Source organism: Pinus tabuliformis, chromosome 6, assembly GCF_031772625.1.
Source record: "Pinus tabuliformis cultivar Carrire ecotype Pingquan chromosome 6, CPIR1, whole genome shotgun sequence".
NCBI lineage: Eukaryota > Viridiplantae > Streptophyta > Pinopsida > Pinales > Pinaceae > Pinus > Pinus tabuliformis.
The window spans coordinates 299376631-299399160 of NC_142292.1; the positions used below are offsets into that span (position 1 = coordinate 299376631).

A 22530-nucleotide genomic window follows, 5' to 3' on the forward strand; every position below is an offset into this window, starting at 1 on the left:
ATTGGAAACCAGGGAAAAACTTCATGTGGGTCATCTTATTCATGGCTAATAATATTTTTATTAGATTCCTCTCATTGAGAGGTGTAGGATTGATATAAATATCATCCGATTCCGATAAGCATTCATGGAGATATGAATTTATTTTGATTATGGAATTATTATCAAGCTGACCTACAACTCATGTAGGCTCAGAAGCCCAACAGTCGCATCTATTCACCCACCAACGTTGTGTATAAATATAAGAGGACTTTTCCTCATTTGGACTCACTCATATCATCACATCTCTCTCTCTCTCTACTACGCAGAAATGAGGCTCTTCTCTACTGCGCTGAAATGGGTCTCTCTCTCACACATGTGAAGCCGAAAGTTGTTGAATTTGAAGCTACAACTGCAGAAGTAAAGATTGACATGCGTGGCCTAGAAGATCTCCTCATCTGAACTGCATTGTAGGTTCATCCGAACCTCCTCTAAAAGCTGCAACTTTTGGTGGTGGAATGAAGTCAATCCGACGAACGGTTTGCAAGATATCGACTGCCCTAGTTTGAAGTCGGAAACTGCTGAAACTGAGGTTGCAACTACAGAAGTAAAGATTGACTTGTGTGGCCTAGAAGATCTCCTCATATGAACTACGCTGTAGGTTCATTTGAACCTCCTCTAGAAGCTGAAACTTCTGGTGGTGGAATGAAGTCAATCCGACGGTCGGTTTGTGAGATATCGTCTGCCCTAGTTTGATAATGAAGCCGCTAATGCTGATGCTATTGATCTAGGGTTTGCTACTGCTGATATGAATGAGATTTATTATACTATTTCTCTCTGCTGAATTATTGAAGATAAAAGAAGATTTTATCAAAGGGTTTCCCCACACATTGTGGGGTTTGTCCCTAGCTAGCCGCCACATCTTGTGTCTCTTGTCTTGGCTTGTTTTCTGTCGATCGTTTAATGTTCTATCTGCACTTTACTTTATGTATATGTGATTGCAAATCTGTGGAATATAATAAGAAAAATAAGTAAACTGTTATAAGCATAGAACATATCATAACTTAAAAGATGGGCATATACAGTGCTATGCAAGAACCTGGCTATGAAGTTGAGTCCAAGGCTACAGAACGATATAAGAACTGAGGTCCTTGAAGAACCTCCGCAGAAGGCCGTGGATGTAACAATGCCAGTGAAGAGAATAGCGCGCGAAGTCCAGACTGAAGAACTCATAAGACCATGAGAATAGGAATATGAAAGGATCATGAAGCTATTCGACAAGGGAATGAGCAACTTCGTGAACTAGAAAGAAACAGGATACTACTCCGATCGAAGAATATGATGATGGACATGGAGATTAAATAGCTAGAAAAGGAACTAAAGGGGGACTTTCTGAACCAAAAACCTGGAAAGTTGCAACCAAATACATGAAAACCTAAGGATGAATTGGAGGAGTATGACTGAAAGGTAATTGGTCGAATGTCATGGTTAAGGCAGTGCCTCACTCTCGAGGGAAATCAGGAGAGCATGCCGCATCTAGCAGCGCGCGTAATAGCGACAATAGAGACCGTGTTGCGGGTTGCTTGCCAAGATGCGATAGCGGTGCACCAAGGGGGTGCGACCACATGACTAGCCAAAGAGGAGATAGTATCAACACTCCAGATAGTTGAAAGAGAGTATGGGACTATAAAACAGTCTGTTAGGTAGCTGTGCGACAACAGGGGTGCGCGCAGGGTTGGTATGTCACAAGGGTTGTTGTCGCACAGAAGGGGCTATGCTACCGCACAGATAAACAGGGAAGTGACCATTTGCATCATTGTTCATGACAAGACGTCAGATTTAAGGTGAAAAGGAGTGGGCAGTGGGCATTTAAGACATGAAGTCAGAACTAGATTTGAAATGATCTGCCGACCATCTAGCATTAATGAGCCAGAATATGGGGGGACGACCGAATTTGAATTTCAATGGGCCTATAAATCACAGATGGCTCTCCATCGAACAACCATTGGCATTTTGCGAGTAAATTTGTTGCATTATCAAGTGGGCATGAACCTGATGAATGAGGAGGTCGTAAGAGCAAGTCCATGGTTTGAAGCGTTGCTGATGGATACACAGGAGTCCCTGATCAAAATCATGCCAACAACCAAGGGATCCACGCAGAGTCTTACGCCACCTGTAGAGGATGCACCAGAAATCCCTAAATCGCCCTGGATGCTGAGGCTAAGGAAGGACCCATAGGTAGTAGGACCAGTCCATATGTCTCCTCGAAATCCATGGTTCAGCAAACGGTCGATGGAAGAAAATGGCAAAATAGTTAATATTGAGAGTGAGGATGAGGAAGAGGATCATCCGACCTTTGTCGAAGAGATGGAACCAGAGGAAGAGATGGAAGAAGACATCCATCCAGTATGTGCTGTAGCAAAACTACCCAAGTATGTCCCTTTGTGGAAAGGGAGGGTAAAGGTACCTAAAGATTTGGATGTCGTTAAAAGCACAGTTAACACCTCGTCCCTCCCCTAAGGATTCTGTTCGAAGGAGTGGCTGTGGGTCACATTCTCACTATGAAGTTTGAAGATTGGGACCTTGCAGATAGTGAGAAGTTTCCTCATTTGGAAACTAGTGAAATGATGGAGAAAAGCATGGAGGGGACAATTACAACACTGCAGCTGCAGACATAGCTGTGTGGGGTGGAGGAGTCTGGGCTAATCCACCTCCTATCAATTCCACATTTTCATCACGCCCCAATAACGATATTTGTCATCAGGCAACTTCTTTGCCTGGTGCAAAATGGGTGCTTATGGCTGGAAGAGTGCATTCCCATCATGGCGGAGCTCATTCATAGGATTTCTCGGCTTCCTTGTGTAGGAAGGGACCCCACAGAAATAGCTGGCACAAGTGGAGACTTGACGATTGCGGAGGCCATGAAAAAGAAATATAAGTTGGAGAAAAAGCAGAGAGGGTACGTTATTACTAGTATTCATGACAGAGGGTTCCGTGTTGCTACCCAGTTGTTGGCAGGGAAGGTGATGAGAAAATGTCGGGGCAATGAGGTACTAGCAATGGTCACCACACTTGTCAAGAAATGCATAAAAGGGGTACGGTTCAATTGGGTGCAGTTCCTCTGCAACGAGTTACTGACGAACTGCAGGGAGGCCCAAGAGTAGGGTAAGGCCTTTCACTATGCATGGTTGCTCTTATCCATCTTGTTGGTTATAGGTGAATTGCCTAAGGATAGTCAGTTTCCTCCCCTTGACCAGGATTGCCTAGAGGCATCAAAATATGCATCACTATGGGCGACGAAGGATGCTACAAGAATCCGAGAAGCCAAGATCTTCTGGATACTGATGGAGGTGAGCATACGACTGTGGATCAACAAATGACCATGCCTATCCGCCTCGGTATACGACAGTGTGAAGAGTTTTGTAGAATTTAAAGTGGATATGCACCATGTGTATATCAGGGCGCAGAAGGATCTAGAGCAGAAGTGGACCACGTTCCCCTTCATCGCAATAGATGACATTGTTTTTGCGGTGCTTGACACATGGCCACCGGAATGGCATGCACCAGATGCAATGGTGCACAATGAGATGGAGATTCAGAGGCAAAAGGTTGCCGCCAAGTTTCTAGCACAACAAAACCAAAACTAACAGCTAGCTAAAGAAGTACAGGCATCCCGGGAGGTAGCGAAGGCTACCACAGAAAAGGCAGTAGTAGGAGGGGCCACTACGACAAAAGAAGAAAGAGGCTCGAATGTGACCATAGGGTCGGGAACAAATGATATGACGGAAGGTGCGGACCCAAGCACCACCTCTACACACTTAAAATGGCTGCACATGATAGAACGAATAGGGCCACGGAAGAAGACCAAGGCGTCCAAGTTGGATGGGGAGCCTATCACACTGACCGAGGGTGACCTATGTGACATTGGCGATACAGTTCACGAAGTCACCAGGGAGGTGCTCTAGGAGGTAATGTTGGAGCACCAGATTGTGTTGGGGGCACTCAGGACGCAACTTCAGGAACATCAGGTATGGCCCCCACAGCAGGGAATGGTAGTTGCCTACGGGGCTGTGGGTACGTCAGCAACCGAGCAGTTGCTGCAAACCAAAATGGCTGATACTGTCACACTGTCGGAAGGAGCACTGACAACAGATAATGTGGAGGACAGAGCCATGGTAGGCTAGCTCAAGGGACTTCGATTAAACTTGGTTGCCCTCCCATGAGAAATCTTATACTAGCTATAGGATGGAGTGACGACAGAGCTCCGCGCTAGGGAAGGATGCACAATACAGATGCTTAGTGAACAATGAATCAACATCGAGCAGCTGAGCCTCCAATGTGATGAAGCAGTAGCACAGACTCAGCAGTGGGAGCAAATCGTCGAGGAGGCATGTCGCCACATCCCCGAGCTCGAGATTGCAACAAACATACCAGTAGGCATACGAATCCACAAATTGGCTAGTGGATTCTGTGGGGCAAAGGAGAACACAACAAGGATCTAGTTGGACCTCAATTTGCAGATCCCAAATCTAAGGCTGAAGGTGCAGCTTGCTACACTGCCGGAGGTCAAAGAGCAGCAACACCATGCCATTCAAGCAGGGTTGGAAGCAATAGGGAACGCCATACAAGATTTCACTGGCTTGCTAGATCAGTCACTCATCACCCTCACTTCACTGCAGGAAGACCCAATGCTCCAACAATTAGAGACAGAAGCGTGGGAGTTGTAGCAAGCTTATGACAATGTCTGGGGGACTGTGCAGACGGTCACCCTTACTCAGCGGCTGGCCAAGATGAGGGAGGCCTAGGCTTTAAAGGCCTAGGTGGATGCCACATGTCAAAAAGAAGCAGTGCTTAAAGAACGTATTCAGCCTTGGCTCAAGGAAGCATTCACGGTCACCGCCAAGATCAAGGGAAAGCTGGCACACATGCAGGGCGTATATGCACTTAGGCAAGGAATTGCACCTGACAATGAAACATCGGAGATACACGCACAACGGGTACAACAGACAGTGGAAGAATGTGTTGCGAATGTAAGCGAAGCACAAAGATTGCTGGATGAAGTTCACGCGAAGATCACTGCACCGACAAAGTGACTCGGGATGAGTCATGATGTTTGTGTTGGGGGCCTGTTGGGCAGTGGATCCCCCGCATAATGGTTTTTGGGCTTAAAGCCCACAATTTTGGGTAATGGTATTATAAAGGCTCTGTGAAGAGCGCGAAGCATGAGTTTTAATGTGTCATGTCAAAGGGTAGTCCACCCTAAGATATTGTAATTTAATCTAGAAAGTGTCAACCTACCCATGGTCCGCGGACCATGGGAATGTATAAATAGAGCGAGGCTCTAAGTGTAGAAGGTAGTTTTTGTTGAGATCTTAAGTGTATGGGTTTCTGAAAGTAATATTTGCTTTGAGTCTGTAAGTCCAAGTCGTGGGTCGTCGTAGTAGAAGAGGCTCTGCAGCTGTGTGCGTAGAGGCCTAGTAGAGTCCGCAGCTGTGTGCGCAGGGTAGGAAGTGGATTGTAACTGGAAAAAGCATTAATAAAGATAAGTTGGTTTTGGAATATTACATATCTGTTGCTCTATTTCTGTTTATGCATCTGTTTACAGTTTATGATTGCGTGCATGTCTATTTATGTTGAATGGTAAAGGAAAGCATTGGGCCCACTTAATTTAATTCAAGATCTATAATACTAATAAACACAGTAAAGGGCAAGGAATAGTCACGCTCGTCATCCAAGCCACACAAAGGTAGTTGCAGTGAATAGGCAGCTGCATGGAAGTAGCTCAGCGCATAGGACTGGTTTTCGAACTTTCTATACTTCATCAAGAAATCCCTAGGGTGGCGAAACCTAGTTCCAGCACCCTCCAATACTACCTCGGGTGAGACCTCAATCCGCACTCCGCGGACTGTTGCTGAAAGGGCCAGTAGTTTTGGGATTTGTTTGGCTAAAACACTTATGAACCTGGGTCAGGCCCCATCAAGCCAATAGGGATACATTAGGCCAAGTGTATCACCTTGGGTACACCAATATTGTTCATGAAGAAGAAAGATGGTACTCTCAGACTATTCATCAATTACAAGTAGTTGAAAAAAGTGACCATCAATAATAGGTACCCTTTGCCAAGGATTGATGACTTGTTTTATCAGGATCACCAATGTTCTCAAAGATCGATCTAAGATCTGGATACCATATGGTATGCATCAAAGAGGAGGACATTTACAAGGTTGTGTTTCCAATGAGGTATGGAAATTATGAGTTCGTTGTTGTTCCATTTGGCTTGACTAATGCTCCAGCGACATTTATGTGTTTGATGAATAGTGTGTTGCATCCATATTTGCATAAGTTTGTTATTGTGTTCATTGATGATATACCGGTATATTCTAAAAATGAGGAAGATCATATCGAACATTTAGCAGCAACATTGAGGTTTTTGAGCGATCATTAGTTGTATGCTAAGCTCATCAAGTGTAGTTTCTTTCAGAGTGAGGTACACTACTTGGGACATGGTGTCTCCAAGGAGGGAATTGCAGTAGATCCAGAGAAGATAAGGGTCATCATGGAGTCGGTAGCTCCTAAGAGAGTGGATGAGGTGACATCTTTCATGGGTTTGGTAGACTATTACAAGAGATTCATCAAGAACTTCTCACAGATTTCTTATCCTATCCCATCATTGCAAAGGAAAGGTAAGAAGTTTCAATGGATAGAGGAGTGTGATGCTAGCTTTGAGCAACTTAAGTAGTTGTTGACACATGCACCAATGCTACAGATTGAAGATCCAGACAAAGAGTTTGTGGTATGCATAAATTCTTTCAAGAGAAGGCTTGGTGGAGTCCTTATGTAGGATGGACAGGTGGTATGCTATGAGTCCCATAAACTAAATGAGCACGAGAAGAACTACCTGAGACATGATCTTGAGTTAACAATGATCGTACATGCATTGAATATGTGTAGGCACTATATTCTTGGCAAGAGGCTTGTACTTATGAGTGATCACATTGGGTTGAGGTTTGTTTGACCATCTGAATCTAAATGCCAAGTAGGATAGATGGTTTGCCATGATCAACGAGTTTGATTTCAAGATCAAGTACATCAAAGGTAAGGAGAACAGGGTGGAAAATGATCTCAGTAGGTGAGTAAGGGTAAATCACTTGGTGGCTATGAGCTCCTATGGGTCAGATCTACAGGATAGGATCTTGCAAGCAGGTCAGCAGTATGTTAGGTATATGGAGATTGCACATAGGTTGCAGCAGGGTACTTGTATAGGTACAGGTGCAGGTATAGGTACAAATAGTGGTACATGTATAGGTGGTAATACATGTATAGGTATAAGTACAAGTACAAGTATAGGTGTAGGTGCACAGGGTATGGATTATTGTCTTACAGCGAACGGATTGGTTAGATTCATAGATAGGGTATGTGCCAGATAGTAGCGAGCTCAAGAAGGTGATATTGAGAGAGTTTCATGCAAAACCTTATTCAAGTCACCTAAGTTATCATAAGACATTAATTTCAGTCAAGAAAATTTATTATTGGCCAAATATGAAGAGGGATGTAACAAAGTTTGTGGCTAGGTGTTTTGATTGCCACTGAGTGATGGAGGAGTGCAAACATCTAAGTGGACTGTTACAACCGGTCATGATTCCAGAGTGGAAATGGGAGGTAATTTCCATGGACTTCATTACATGGTTGTCAAAGACAGTGAGACAACACGATTCCATCTTGGTTATCATGGGCAGGTTGAAAAAGGTTGCACATTTCATTCCAGTGAAGTCTACATTCTCAGCCTGCGATGTGGCATAGGTATTCATCAAATATGTGGTCAAATTACATGGTGTTCCAAACAAGATTGTGTTAGATAGGGATGCGAAGTTCACTTCCAAGTTCCAGAAGGATTTATTTGCAGGTTTGGGCACAAATTTGGCCTTCAGTACAACTTATCATCCGCAAACAGATGGAAAGAGAGAGAGAGTAAACAAGATATTGGAGGATATGTTGAGGAAGTATATGATGCATCAACAGTGAAAGTGGGAAGAGTATCTTCCTTTGGTATAATTTGCATAAAACAATGGTTATCTGGAGTCATTAAGGATGAGTCCTTTTGAGGCATTTTATGGGTGGAGTTGTAACACTCCTATTAGTTGGAGTAATCCGGTTAGTAGGGTATTAATTGGACCAGATATGTTAGTAGACATGGAACAGGAAATGCAGATGATCAAGAAGAATCTAAAGGCAACACAGGATAGGCAGAAGAGTTATGTAGATAGGAACATTTTGTTCAAGGAGTTCCAAGTTGGGGAATAGGTGTACTTGCGCATCAAACCGAAAAAGAGCTCCTTGCGGATTGGATCATGTGCCAAGCTAGCACCATAGTTTTGTGGACCCTTCAATACCATTGAGAGGAATGGGTCAATAGTCTATCGACTTGCACTACCTCCGACAGTGAAATTCCATGATGTTTTCTGTGTATCTTTGCTTAAGAAGTATGTTAAGGATGTTGATCATGTGATTGACTAGTCTATATTGTAGGTGGAACCAGATGGAGGATTGCAACTAGGGCCTCAGTGTATATTGCAAAAAAAGGTGCTCATGCTCCAGAAACGAGAAATCGAGAAAGTTAAAGTGAAATGGAACTGCTTTGGACCCAATGAAGCTACATGGGAGATGGAGGATCAGATGCGGGCTACGTATCCTTCCTTGTTTATCAGATGAGGCAAAGCAATTTTGATATGGTGTTTTGGTATATGCTTTAATATGGTGTGTTGGTATATGCTTTGATATGGTGTTTTGCTATATGCTTTGATATGGTGTTTTGGTATATGCGTTGATATGGTGTTTTGGTATATGTTTTGATATGATGTTATAGTATATGTTTTGGTACATGTTTTTGGTATATAATTTGGGGTTATTGCTATATGTACATATGTATATGGATGTAAATACTTCCATGAGCTATGTTATAAAGCTCCACTAAGTGGTATGGGTGTCATGTCATTATGATCATGTTGTCATGTTACTATGTTATCATGTGGTTATGTTATCATGATGTTATTATGGCATGTGGGTTGGCACTCAGTAGGATGATCATTGTAAATACCGTAATGAGTTATGTTATAAAGATCCAGTATGCAATATGTTGTCATGATGTTTTGATTTTAAGCAGGTCCTTCATTGTAAATACTGTATCGAGTTATGTTACAAAGTTCCATGGTAAGTATGTTTTCTTTTCAGCAATTTTGTTGAGGTATTGGTGTGGTATAACATGAAGGACGATGTTCCCCAAGGGGGATGGTTCTATAACATCCTTGGTGAAAATTCCATGTAATAAAATTTAATAAAGAAAAAAATAATAACCACAGTTGATGGGACACTTATTCCAAGCTAGATGTTGGGAAAGACACCCTAGGGGGTGTTCATTTGGTTGTTTATGGCTAAGGAAATTAGAAAAGGAAATGGATAAGTATTTGGAAAGGAAAAACGGAAGTTTTAGCACATCTATTTATGAAAATAATCGAAATTAGGAGAAAAGGGAGTTGAAAGGTCATAGGTTGCATGTGAGGAGGAAATTGAAGGAAAATAATTGAAAATGAAGAAAATAGAGGCCTCAGTCATAAAAAGGCTTCTGAGGATCAGTTGGTAACCTTTTGTCAGTGTAACTTTGGAGCTCTCTCATTATTCCCTCTCTCTCTGTCTCTCACTATTGGACACTTAGAGTTTCCTGGAGCACTTTGGCATTGGAGCAAGAAAGTCAAGGAAGGCAAGAGGAAGCAAATATCAAGCAAGGAAAGGCAATATCAAGTAGCTACAACAAGATTCATTGTAGGTATCGACTTGCATGTGTATATTCCTTGCTATATTTGGCATGCATGGTATTGCATGTGGTTCTTTTCTATCATGGCATGGGTTTTGTTAGGCGTGACAGTGTTATTCAGCCTTGCCTAAACATTTATGATAGCTTTGACAAGATGGGTTTCTCATATTTGATTAATGTGGGATGTATGGATGGATTCAAAGCTGAGTGGGGTGGATCTTCAAACTACCAAACACATGGCCTAGTGGTCCATGAACTAGACTATGGATCACGGTAAAGGCACTGGCCTAGTAACCCCTGAACCAAACTGTGGGTTGTAGTAAATCTAGATTGTGTGCCTTGGTGGGACTATGAATCCTTGCTAGTGAATGGTGGGATATACGGTAAAGCCCAGAGGTGGATTTCTCTCTATTGGGCCTAGTAGTATCGAGATGGGATGTATGGTAAAGCCTAGAGAGTGTGTCTTGGTGTAGGGCATAGTGATCCCTGGATCAAACTCTGGATTATGTCAAATCTTGAGAGACTAGGATGTAGTCAAATTCTTCACGGTGTAGGTGGAGAAATCCATTGGCATCCATGCTTGTTAGGTGTTTTTGTTGTGTTCTATGAGTTCCACATTCTTGCTTGGAATATGGCACAGGGGTGATTGGTTGAAGAGAGACTTGGCTCAACCAATCTATGGTCAGATGGATTGTGGTAGTCCCATCTCCAGTTGGTTTATTGCTTTCATTAATGAGGAAATCATTCCCTTGATTTTCACGTGTAAATGTACTAATATATATGTGGATTTTATGGCTTATATGTTTATGATATTTCTATCCCTATTATGTTGGTTATATGTATGTTTTATGACAACAACTATGTATGGATTTCATCACGCTTTTACTTGTAAAGGAATGGATAATGTATCGATGGCCTAATAGATGATAATGCAGAAAATGACATGATGGAACAATGGTTCATAGCGATTCTCAGATAAGTATGAGATCCCTACACTACATTCTGTTGTTTACTCCTTTAGGTTACATGTTGATGATATGTTTGACGAAATGCCTGGTGTTAGGGTCCTATAATAATAGGATTCATAATTTTGAATTGGCTATGATTAGTCTTGTAATATTGTACATACCTTTGCTTTTTACAAAATGTTTTCCCATATTAAAAATAAAAAATGTAAAGAGGGTAATTCCTAGAAGAAAAATCAAAGGACTAAAAGAAAAGGATCAAAGAAGAAAATAAAATATGAACCCCACCAAAAAGAGATAAAAATAGATTTTGAAAGTGATGCAAATTCAAATGCCACTACTTTTTACTTTGCCTTGCAAAATAATATTGTGTTCAGCTTGTCAAAAAATGCCACAATCCATGATGGTCAATTAGTTTAATCTTTATTCATTCATGCTTTAAAATTTCATGTTGATAGATATAGAATAAAGGTGTAGCCAAAATGTTTAATTTTGGTAGATCAATAGTTAGGTAGAGAATAATAATGAGCTCATTAGTTTAATCTGAGCCATTGGAAGTTATAGGATTAGAATTAGATAGTTTGCTTATCAAAGAAAAAAGAAATAAAGGGTCAGCAAGCTCAAATGCACCCAATAAATGAAGAGAAAATTCTAGGGTAAATAAAGGGTAGGTAAAAGAGGTTTTGGAATGCATAAGTTTGCTAGCTCAAATGCACCTTCATCATACTTAATCCTATATTTCATGTGCAGGAGGAATTATCAAGGAAAGAGGACATTCGAAAAATTCATATATTACTTTGGGTATTAACCCTAAAAGTTCTATATAATTTTAGGCCTGAATACTAAAGCCCATTCACTAATTTCGTCTCATTTCACTAAACCCCTTACATATCTAAATTATTAATTTCCCTTCATTACCCCTTCATTATTTTTCATTCCCTAATATTTTTCCCCTTGTTGATTCCAAAGAACCTTTCCCTCTTCATTTCCCTTTTTAAAAATATCCCTTCCCCTTCATTTTACCTTTTCCCTTATTTTGTCTCATTTTCCCTTGTAAACCCACTAAAACCCCCTTATCCTAAGTTTAAAAAGTTAAAATGTATAAGGTCCCATTCAAAAACCCTCCCCGATACCCTTTTAACTCATCCTACATGTTTTTCTAACACCCACTCCCATATTCCCCAAACCCTTTATATTATTCTAAGCTATAGTCTTTATACATTTAGTCCCACTTTATATATTTCAAGCCCCCCACTTCATAACTCCCCAACCCCAAACCCTGACTCATCCCTTGCAACTCTGCCACGTGATAGCCCTCCGATCACCCACCTCCAGATCCAGTGACCCACATCCCATATCGCGCACTCTAAAATCTAATCTTTAATATCTCAAAATCATGCGAGATTCATGGTTTTTCCCAATCACCTTTTTTCTATGTGGCATCCCCACGTTATATCATGTCCTCTAAAAAAATACCACCCTACACTCAAAAGCGGTGCGATAAGCCATAATATCGTCTCCTCGCATAAGAGGAAACCAACAACTATTCAAACGTTAACCACTGTTGGTTAAAAATAAAAAAGTCGCCCTTTCTATCCTTTTCACTGTTATTCTGTTGCAAATAACATTTGCCGACCAATTCTAAACCCTAGAAACTCTACTCAATTGTTTTAACCCCATTTGCGACTAGAATATGCTGCAGACACCGAGTTGAAGCAGCATAAAGACCATTTAAGACTCAGAAATCCTCTGCTACCCCTAGAGAACCCTTCCGCATACCAAATCTTCATTTTCCAAGTATTCCTGAAAGTAACAGAAAGGGCTTGTACTTAAGCTCTACACAATATTTATAATAGGATTGTTGGATAGGTAAATCCCCTCTGCGGACAGAGGCGATCCCACTAGCCTAAAACAGAACTAGCCACAATCAAACCACGCTACCACGCAAGTTCCTAGTTATGCATTAAAGGTGAATTAAGAAGACCAACCTGGAATCCAACGCTATGGTTGAAGCAGAGTTGATATTCCCGCTCCCTCGCTCCAGCAGATCATAAACGAACACCTGCACATGCAAAGGAAGAGACAGATACCAACATAAAATCTACCAAGGCACAACTATATTTCAGTCAGAAAGGAAATAAATCAACACATCACCATAATAGACAATGATATTGGAACTATAATAGCAGTCGCTCATTAATTAATAATAAATAGGAAAAGTTACAACCAAGGTTCTGACGTTGAACCTCTCCTGGCTGGGCTAGCAACTATATGGGTCTTGCAATGTATCTCCTCTCCGGCAGCATAACCTCTCTATGCTTCACTATCGCTCATGATAACCACAACTAGCATTCCTCCAAGAACTCAAGAACTCAACATCTAGCACTCCATGACTAGCTTGTCAAAGGCATAGGGACAAGCTTATATAGATGAAGAAAGGAGGAGGATACAATGAACCGGGACACCTATTGTGGATTAACATTATCCCCAAAAGCCATTAAGGATGGAGATAGGATAGAACTCGACATAAGACTGATTTTTTATCCTCAAAAAGCTCCATGTAATGAAGGAAACAACAGTCGGACGTGCGTTAAGGCAAAAAGCATGACCAAACTTGGTTGGCGCGACTGTTGCTCTAAGACAGAGTGCCAATGGTCACGCCCTCTTTTGAGGATCTCCATGATTGGCGCGGGTAAGATAATGTGGACCTGCGCCAATGGAAAAAGAGCACTTTTCAGGGATAATCTGTAGAAGGTGTCTTCAGGGAACATGAAGTACATACTCAGGGGAACATAATGCAAGTGTTTTTAGACTTTGTCACTTCTTATAACTCCCGGGATGAGTCCTCCAAAGTACGAAAAGAGGAGTAATAGGGATGGTGACAAATTACTGTGTAACAGATGCCCCCTAAAGCATGAGGTCCGAGAGGTGGAGAGGGGTGAAATGCTTTACAAGAACACACAAGAACACATATAGCTGCCACCGAGGATCCGCATTGAGAAATACGACTGATAGTTCAATTACATGATGTACATGGTATGGTCGTGGCCATCCATAAGAGAGTACATAAATAATCTAGATCCATAGTATGGACGCAGCCATCTGGTTAGGATCAATGAATTGACTCAGGTATGGTCGCAGCCATCCAGTGAATGAGTCAAGTATCAAGAATCACGCCTGGATTACAACAGACACAATCCAGGGTCTTGCGCTCCGTCTCGACCCGAACAAGAGTACAAGTTCAAGCATGTGAATATATGAGCTGAAGTCGAACATGCATGAACATCGTCTAATTACCAGTCAATAATGGAAACTGTTAACAGACGCGAGAGGTACCACCAATAATGACAATGGCCCTCAAGGTACTATAGGTACAATCTACGGCGTGTGAATTAATGATCTGAAGTTGAACACCCATAGAATCATTCGATCGGAGGCCAATGATGAAAACCTCATGTCGAACACGAAGAACCTGCCATTGAGGCATGCAGGCTCCAAGGCACCGAAAAGGAGTCTCTAGATCAACTTCCTGGATAATGAGTTGAAGTCGATAGGAAGTGACCTTGATCGAAGGTGGGCCATAATGTTTCCCACATCATCGACACGAGACAGAGAGATAATGTTGTGAATCAAGATTGTGCGAACTATCAGAGGGAGGTTGTTTCTTTGCAGAGGTCAACTTCTCTTGAACATATCGGCGGCACATTAATGGAATCGGCAATATTTGACATCAAGGTATCAAAGGTCATGATGACGAGGCAATGAGTGGATGAGAGGTCAAATAAGGTACCCAAGTCCATGGAAGCAATTGAAATATATGAGATGAGATATCCCCACCCTGGACACGAAAGCAGAAAAGTGCCATGTTCAAGAGTGACATACTGCCGTCACGGTAATAATTATGGTTCAAAATTTTTTTTTCCCCCCGCCATTTCTGGCGAGTACCCCAGTTATTTTTAACAAGCTTGATGGGGATAGCATATGCTTGTGTTGCGACAAAATCCTATGTCATTAAGTTTTAACGAGTCTGACAAAGGAAGAACTCGGCGTCTTTTCATGTTTAGAGAGTTTGAAAAGACAGCAGAAAAGGAAACTCCAGGGATGTCCTTTTTCGTAAAGTTGTGTCTCTCGGGCCCGAGAAAGTATAAAATAATACCCGAAAGAACTGCCTGACCATTACGATCGAGGAGTACTTTTCATAATTAGTGATTTCGACCTGAAAAAGTAAAAGAGTGGTCAAAACCACGTCGTTTCGTAACCATTAACGAGTTTGAAACGACAAAAACCCGGTAATCTTTTTATGTTTTAACGGTCGACAAAAAGAACTTAAAACGACCGCCCCTTATTAACATTTAACGAGTCAAGAGGAGTGACTCGGCAATCTTTTCCTATTTAGATGGTCAGAAAAGAGCTGAAATCAGACCTCCATTTTTATTTTCTTTAACGAGTCAAAAAGGAAAAATACTCGGCAATCTTTTCATATTTTACGAGTCAGAAAAGAGCGTAAAGGCGACTCGTCCTGAAGGAACGAGTGGTATAAAGGGTAGCAACTGGTTCCGGTAATGGTGGAACTTGCTCGAAACATGTAAAGGTTAAGAGGCTGGCTAATAAAACCACTCATCGTTGCAGTTCCTCAGGAAAGGATAAACAACCAGGTGAAAGCATATGATCGGCCAAAGAGATGGTGGCGATGGAATGAAACAACCAAGGCTCATCTAGCAGAATTTAGTAGATAAAAGGCAATCACGGGATGTAAATCAGGTATGGGTTCATTTTTGCTTGGATTCGGTTTCATGTTTACACAAGCTTGAAACGAAAAACTATGCTTATTAAATTTGTGCATGCCCCCAGCATGATAATGCAAAATCGAGGTACATGCCACCCAAGCTTCATGGCATTCACGGAGTGGATGGAATGAAGGTTTACTTGGAAAGACTCAATTTTGAAGGAGGATGGATGCCCCCCCCGGGCCTCAGTCATGCGCCCGGGTCAGCTGCCATCATCAGAATGACGGAGTGGATGTTGGGGCATTTCCTGTGGAAATAAGACCATTTAGGAATGGTAGATGACTATATGTGAAGTGTGAACCGGGGAATGAAAGTTGGTCTACGACCTTGATCGTCCTTCCTTCATGCGGAAAACACATCACTCTGAAGAGTGAGGACACAATTGCACGTATGCGATAAATATAGTCTCGTCCAAGGAGTAAATTGTAATCTAACGGACCTTGGACTACCATGACGCCCATTTGAACAGTCTTCCCTTCTAATGTGATAGGTACATTGGGAAGAATTCCTAAAGGTCGAGTGGTTTCTCGATGGAAACCTGTAAGGTTTCTCATCTCAGGCAGAAGCAGTGGGGAACCAAGTGCTTCCCAAGCTGTTGAAGAAAGGATACTCACAGGAGATCCCTCATCAATAATTGTACCGGCCATAACCATGCGGTAGACTTGGACTATAATTCGAAATGGTACGAAAGATGGTAACCGAGGATAGCCTAGTTGATCCCAATTGAAGGAAACAACTAGGTTGCTTGGAGGTGGGACTGGATAGATAGCCGGATATGATTCTGATGGACTTTCTTCCTGGTGCGAAGGAATGAGAGGGATGCTCACTTGATCATTAGAGTCTATGTTGATGAATAGAATTTGGATGGTGGGGTCTTCATTCTTTGCAGTGATAACATCATCTGAGGAGGGAACTTCTGAAGGCAAAACCAGGTCACTTGTAAGCTGGACCTTTTGACTTTTGTCTGGTTCGGACTCAGATGTAAGATCATCTAAGGATGGAACTTCTGTAGGTAAAACCGGGTCACTTGTAAGCTGGACCTTTTGAAAGACCGGGTCAACTGTAATCTGGAACTTTGGACTTTCATTTGGTTTGGACTCAGGTGGTTCATCCTTGATGATAAAGTGGTGCGTAGATGATGAATGTAAATCAACACTCGTTCCGACCGGGGATTGGTCTGGAACAGGCGGAGCACAGCTAGGTTCAGGAAGAGAAGGCTGGACCAAAGAGGAATCATGCTTGATCACTTGGTTAGTGGAGAGATGATCTACAGTTGCAAAAAGACGCTGATATCCAGTGGGTAGCTGGGGTAAGGGAGCTGACAGACTTTCCAAAAGACGGAAGGCTTCATCCATAAGTGGACAAAGGCGAAGGAGATGATTACCTTCACAAAGTCGACAAGGGAAACGAACCTTCCCTTTTCTCTTACCAACTGTAAGCGCAGAAGAGGGAGCTGAGGCAGCAATGATTTCAACATAATTAAGCTCGGCAGGACTCAACGGCATCCGGTCGCCCCAGGAATCTACTTGGTCTGTGGGGGGTACGAACCACGGATCAGAGCCAGTAGTGATCCCCAGCGGAGTCGCCAAATTGTTGGATAGGTAAATCCCCTCTGCGGACAGAGGCGATCCCACTAGCCTAAAACAGAACTAGCCATAATCAAACCACGCTGCCACGCAAGTTCCTAGTTATGCATTAAAGGTGAATTAAGAAGACCAACCTGGAATCCAACGCTATGGTTGAAGCAGAGTTGATATTCCCGCTCCCTCGCTCCAGCAGATCATAAACGAACACCTGCACATGCAAAGGAAGAGACAGATACCAACATAAAATCTACCAAGGCACAACTATATTTCAGTCAGAAAGGAAATAAATCAACACATCACCATAATAGACAATGAGATTGGAACTATAATAGCAGTCGCTCATTAATTAATAATAAACAGGAAAAGTTACAACCAAGGTTCTGACGTTGAACCTCTCCTGGCTGGGCGAGCAACTATATGGGTCTTGCAATGTATCTCCTCTCCGGCAGCATAACCTCTCTATGCTTCACTATCACTCATGATAACCACAACTAGCATTCCTCCAAGAACTCAAGAACTCAACATCTAGCACTCCATGACTAGCTTGTCAAAGGCATAGGGACAAGCTTATATAGATGAAGAAAGGAGGAGGATACAATGAACCGGGACACCTATTGTGGATTAACATTATCCCCAAAAGCCATTAAGGATGGAGATAGGATAGAACTCAACATAAGACTAATTTTTTATCCTCAAAAAGCTCCATGTAATGAAGGAAACAACAGTCGGACGTGCGTTAAGGCAAAAAGCATGACCAAACTTGGTTGGCGCGACTGTTGCTCTAAGACAGAGCGCTAATGGCCGCGCCCTCTTTTGAGGATCTCCATGATTGGCGCGGGTAAGATACTGTGGACCTGCGCCAATGGAAAAAGAGCACTTTTCATGGATAATCTGTAGAAGGTGTCTTCAGGGAACATGAAGTACATACTCAGGGGAACATAATGCAAGTGTTTTTAGACTTTGTCACTTCTTATAACTCCCGGGATGAGTCCTCCAAAGTACGACAAGAGGAGTAATAGGGATGGTGACAAATTACTGTGTAACAAGGATAATCAACTGAACTAATTAAAAGCCTTGCCAAACTAAAGAAAGCAACTATGCATCCAAAAAACCCTTTGTTGCAGACAATATTCACCTTTCACACTATTCTAGAGGTCCTAACCCTACTCCTTAAGCTAGATAGTGATTAATTCAAGAAAATAAAAAAAACTATTGCTTCCCAAAGCATTCTGAATGAAAAATCCCTACAAACTCCTCACCTGGATATTGACCACCTCCCGTTCGCCAACAGAGATTTCCAGAGCAAAGAGACAACCTCCCCTAGCCATTTATTGAAACTTCACTACTGGAGTAAAGACAAATTGCTCAACCACAGTGATGATATTCAACTATGGGAGTCTAATTTACCCAAATACTTGTTCCTACAGGTATACCAGTTCCCTGAAATCATCCACTTATGCCACCTCTACTATATCCGAAGTCAAAGAGCCATAGTCTCTCCTAACCAACAAATTTTATTCACAATCATTGAAGAGTCAATAAATGAAATGTTTTAGATCTAGCCAAAGCCTAATGAAACCCCATTTTCTATTGAAAACCTACTAGATTTGTACTTAGAGCTAGACCTTCCCAAGATATCTCAAATTTTCAAACTTTCATCCTCGAAGAGGCCCATATTCCTAGAGGCAATCCTCCATACTCTGCCACCATTTTCTTTGAGAGGGAGAGACAGATTGTAACCATGATGTCTTGTATTCTAGGATATACCACTGATGAACATGTAGATGAACCTATACTTGCTTTCCTTTCTATTTTTTTCCTAGGCAAGCCTCCATCTACAGTTTTCAACTTTTCCCAGTTCTTAGCAGACAGAATCCATGATCAATTGATCAGATTGCCAAATGAAAGAGTATTCGAATACTCTTCAGTATTGTTCCATATGTTTCTATAATTCCAGTAAAAAAGGTTTATAGTTAACATTCAAAAACTAGACACTAAGGCCATCCTAGATCTATTATCTTTTGTACACCCTTAATCCAAAAATATTCCACAGTTTTTAGCTACAAAGATTTCATTGATTCCTTTTTTCACCCAGTTGTTAATATGCTAAGCAGTAGCAATCAACCTAGGATTAGTGATGAGATAAAGAAAGTTTTACAGTTGTCCAAACAAAGTAGAATAGGTGACTGGTACTTATACCAGAACCACACTAAAGTAAGGGTGTATGGATGTCAGCTCACTCCCTATAAGCTGCCCAGATATCTCCCCATGAGGATATTTGCATTAGAGTGTATCAGGCAGATCATAAATTCAGATGATGTGAATTTTCTATCATCTATGAAGAAAACACAGTTTAAAATAAAAAACCAACTTGGTCCTTTTATCTACAATAATGGGGAGGCTAGAGAAGAAGAAGAAAAATGTTTACAGGAAATGAAGTTCAATAATAGTTTCAAATGGCAGTATGATCCTTTAGGAGTCATAAATAAACTAAGACTCAATTTTAAATTGAGCCCTTTATGCATGAGTCTAGGCCAGAGATTGACAAATATGCCTGTTGGACACCTAATCCTAAAGGGTTAGTGTGGAAGCCGAAAAGACTAAGCAGTCCAAGAGACCTTGGGATCTGAAACCCAAGAGTCACACATTGTACTATAAATGTATATCTGATGTTAATAAAAATATGAACTCACTGATTTATCTTTCACACTCTTGTTCTGTCCATGTGTGTTTAACATGGTATCAGAGCCATGATGTGTGGCCTGTGTAGTTTTGTGCAACTGGTCTGAGCACTGGCCTTTGTCATTCTGACTTGAGCACAGGTCCCAGTCCTCAGAATAGTCGTAACTCCTTTTCTCTGGCACACCAGCGCTGCCTTTGTAACGCCAGTCTGTCCATGATGTTCTCTGGCGCACCAGCGCTGCCTTTGTAACGCCTGTCTGTCATATGCGTTTTATTTCTGAACGCTGGCCTGCTCCACATGTCCTGTCTGAGCGCTGTACATTAATAATAAAAAAAAAATTGTGAATAGCGCTGTCATTTTGAAGCGTTTGCGCTGCCCTTATACCTGCGCTCTCTGACTGCCAGAGACTGCGCCTCTGTCCATAACTGTTCTAACGCCTCTCTTGATTATTTGACTTCTCAACGCTCACTGTGGTGACTGTGCGCTCAAATCAGTTATATCCTTGCTCCTGAAATTACAGTGGTTTGATGCTCTGCATTATTCTATGTAACACACTATCCTGCGTGCTACTCCGTGACCTGCACTCCTGGAATTTTGACAGTCTTTATTGACGTAACGCTCCTTCGTTTTTATTCTTGTTGACTAGATTATGATGAATGTTGATTATTGCTCTGGGATTGATTCAACAACGTACTAGTCCAAATCTGCTGTTTTGCGTGTATTCTTAAAGAATAAAGACTTCGAATATGTCTTGAGGGAATTTTGCTGGGATTGATCTGCTCCAAGTTGAGTGTCTGCGTTGAATGATTTTGGGCATTGATATGCTAGATACGTTGAAGACATTTTGAGGTTATTGGGATTGTTCTGCTGTAAGTTGGGTTCCTGTCTTGGCGTTACTGTTTCTGTTGCTTCACTGAAGGGTTCCTGTCTTGACGTGGCCTTCGGAACAACATGACCTGAGGTTCTGGGATATGAATTGCATAGTGCACCCAACCAACAGATTGACAAATTCCTATTGCTCTCCATTCATCCTCATCGAGAAGTTTGGTGTTCGGATGGTTTCGAGCAATATGTTCAGGAAGAATAACGTGCCTGTATTCGTATGTATCATCGTAATATTTTGGTGAATATTGAATGTATCTATCTTCTAAGGCCATTTTTTCATACCAGAAATGGGATCTCAAGCGAAACAAAACAAGCGAGTTGCAATAGTGGGTTGTGAGTTTGACCGAGTCACGGCTCCTCCTCTGCAGCAATCAATGAACCATTGAAAGTGGCACGCTATCAAACACATAAGCAATTCCGCCGGATTGTGGTACTGGGAGGTGTATGCTCTGTGAAGACCGTTTGGTATTCTATGGTATGTATGTTGCACTATATTGAACGATGATGTTTGCTTTGGTTCTTGAACTATTTTGAAGACCGTGGGCCGTGTTGAAGATCGATCTGTGTTGAAGCCAAAACTGTGTTTGGTGTGCGTTTTTCTTTGTGAATCGAAGGAGTTAGTAGTTGATGTTGCGAGCCGCATTGTGCCGCCATAAAGTGGCCCTTTGAAGCTTCCCGCCGCCGTGTGGAGTTGGTGTCAATGTGGAGTTGAATCTGCAGAACGTTGTGCCGAGCGTGAAGCTGTGTGACTTTTCACCTTTGAAGTTTGTATGTACATTGAATAATGGTACGCTGAAAATTCATTTAAGAGAACACTGAGGCATAGTAGTTCTGCAAGCCGTGCCAAACTAATTCTTGAATAATATTTCGAAACTACTAAAATATTATGCTCAATAACACGCTGCCTTAAGTCCTCAGCAGCTTTATCACCTAAAAATCCTCCAGGCATTGTTCTTTCCTGCCCAAATTCAGCTTGGTATATCTCCCAAAATGGAACCCATTGTATCACTTCCATAGTAACAAAGTGCTTCAACAATGCACGAAATTTAGGAATCTCTAATAGCTTTTTATCTTCCAAGGTGGCATTCAGAAGGCTCGACTGCATAGGGTCATGTGGTGACAGTACTAGGTACCAACAGATTTTTCTCAGCACAGGAATCCATTGTGCTGGGTCTTCCTTCACTGAAGGTATATCATAAATTGCCTTGTAGCTACGACAGATTTCTAGATAATCATTATTGTGAGAGTAATACCTAATCATCAATTCATAGTATATGCGCTTCAACTCCAGAAGTGAAGGGATATCAGGAGGAGCCTCTTCAACCATGAAACAATTTGAGCTGTGTTTTCCATGTGCATATCTATAACATAACTGAGGTGAAGATTTGTGAATGCCTGCCTCAGAAATTGAATATACTTTCTGTTGTATCGTGCAAACCAGAATAAAAAATGCAGTAAGGTTTGGGTTCGTGTTTTTTTGCTTGCTCGACCTTCTTCAAAGCTTCTATTATTGTGTATTTGAAAATTGGATTTGGAGGATATTTTTAGTTCAATAGAGTCAGGGGTTCAAATCTTTATTTGCTGCAAGGTGCTGGTGTAAAATTCAAATGTGAATTCTCTCATTGAAATAGTGTCCAGACTTTTATACTTGAGAGATGACATTGAGATTAATTTGTATAAGGTATTTTCTGTGGTTGTTTGGGAAAGGTTCCAGTTAAAAGAGGACGTGTTTCCACCTGTGTAAATTGTTGGTTGAGAATCTTTCTAGTTGAGTCTAATCAATAGTGCAGAAAGGGGCTAATTCCCTTTAGTCTCTTTGTTGTACGAATCACCCTTGCTG

The 22530-nt window shown here is 41.7% G+C and overlaps 1 pseudogene; it reads right to left on the minus strand.

Moving 5' to 3' along the window:
• Nucleotides 1–21387: 21387 nt before the first annotated feature.
• LOC149258515 (26S proteasome non-ATPase regulatory subunit 12 homolog A pseudogene) lies at nt 21388–22017 on the minus strand (annotated as a pseudogene).
• Between the last annotated feature and the right edge of the window lie 513 nt (nt 22018–22530).